Source organism: Chrysochloris asiatica, unplaced genomic scaffold, assembly GCF_000296735.1.
Source record: "Chrysochloris asiatica unplaced genomic scaffold, ChrAsi1.0 scaffold00108, whole genome shotgun sequence".
Taxonomy (NCBI): domain Eukaryota; kingdom Metazoa; phylum Chordata; class Mammalia; order Afrosoricida; family Chrysochloridae; genus Chrysochloris; species Chrysochloris asiatica.
The window spans coordinates 9,593,910-9,596,039 of NW_006408626.1; positions in this window are offsets into that span (position 1 = coordinate 9,593,910).

Sequence of the window (2,130 nt, forward strand, 5' to 3'; positions counted from 1 at the left end):
AAAACAAAACAAAACAAAACAAAAATAGATGGAATGGAAGGAAATACTGTTGAACAATGTTGCACAGAGGAGACTGTAATCATTGCAATGAAATGATGATATAAATCCGATGTTTTCCCATGTGACCTATTACTAAGTTCACAATAAAAACTTAAAAAAAAAAAAAAAAGAACTGAAAAATTACCCAGTTGAAGCACAATATGAAAAAAAAACCAAAACCCTAAAATGTATAGACAATAAAATGAAAACTAATAAATATAAACAGAGTACCTGAAAGAAGAATAAAGAAAAAGCAAGATAGAAGATAGGTAATGACAGAAAAAAAAAGTCCCAAATGTTAAAAGGCAATGAAAAGAAAGCATACTGGACACACGTGAGTGAAACTTTGGACAACTAAGCAAAAGGAAAAGGTTAAAAGCAGCTAGAAAGAAAGGTGAGACACTAACAACTGATGACTGCTACAGGGCAATAGAGTTCTCAACATAAGCAGAAGTCAGAAAACTATAAATTTATGTCTCCAAAATGCTAAAAGATAATAAACATCAAAATGAAATTGTGTTTCAAATAAACTCACATAGTGGTTATGAATCAGGCTGCGAGCCGCAAGGTCAGCAGTTCGAAACTATCAGCTGTTCCGCGGGACAAAGATGGGGCTTTCTGCTCCGGTAAAGATTTACAGCCTTGGAAACCCTGTACAGGGTCGCTATGAGTCGGAACCAACTCCACGGCACATAACAACAACAACAACAACATATGTGATAATAATTGCTAATTGTTATGAGTCAATTATGATTCACTGCAGTAGGACAGAGTAGAATTGTCACATCAGTTTCTTAGGCTGTGATCTTTAAGGGACAGACTGTCAGGAAGCTCATGTATTTGAATAGGCTATAGCTGAGCCTTTAACCATTGCACCACCAGGAATACTTTTGTTAAGTATGAAACTAAAACCAAAACCAATGTCTTGGAATCCATTCCAACATATAGCAACCCTATGATAGAATTAAAAACATTATAAACATTTGAGAAAAAAAAATAATGTGATATTTCCCTTGCAGAGATGCTGGGTTCAAACAACTAACCTTTAGCTAACAGCCGAGTGCCTTACCACTGTGCCAACTAGGATTCTCTTGTTAAGTGTGCAAAGTAAAATTGAAGAATAACAACTTAAAGAATATTTACAAACAAACCCTTCACCATCCTGTCAATTCCAATTCATAGTGATTCTACAGGACAAACTAGAAGTGCTACTTAGGGTTTGAAAGTAAATTTTTACAAGACCTGACAGTTCATCGTAATTCCACAGAGCACCAGGTGAGTATGAAAAACGAGAAGGAAGTGAATGAGAGAAAAATCAAATAAATACAACCCTTAGATAATCCAATTCTCACCTGTCTGTCTGTTTGTTATATTGTGGTGCATTCTGTGTTTCTGTGATGCTGGGAGTTATGCCATCAGTATTTTAAATACCACAAGGGTCATGCATAGTACACAGGTTTCAATGAAGCTTCAGGACTAAAACAGATTTGTTAGTTGGAGAGGCAGGTTACATCTGAAGGGCTAGACACTGAAATCTTATGCATATCAGCAGAACATTATCTGATACAGTACTGGAAAATGAGACCTTCAGATGAGAAGACACTCAAAAGAGGAATGGGGAAGAGGTACATTTTCAAAATACAATTGACCCTAATGATGTGGATTGGGGGAAGCTTTGTTGACAATCGCATATGGGGCACAACTCAAAATGAGAAAAAACACACACACACACAAAAAACCAACTGGAAACATCCTTTAATATTCTGAAAGTGGAATAGACGAAATATGAACCTAGGAAAACTGGAAATCATCAAAAATTAAATGGAATGCATAAAGATCAGTATCTTAGACATTCGTAGGAAGAAAAGAATGGGTAATGACCATTTTTAATCAGACAATCATATGATTTACCATACCAGAAAGGATATATTTAAGAGGAATCGTTTCATATTCATATTAAAAAAGAACATCTTAAGATCTATCTTGAAGTACAATGCTGTCACTGATAGAATATTATCCATACTCCTACAAGGAAAACCATCTAATACCAATATCATTCACATTTGCACAGAAACCACTGAATCCAAAGAT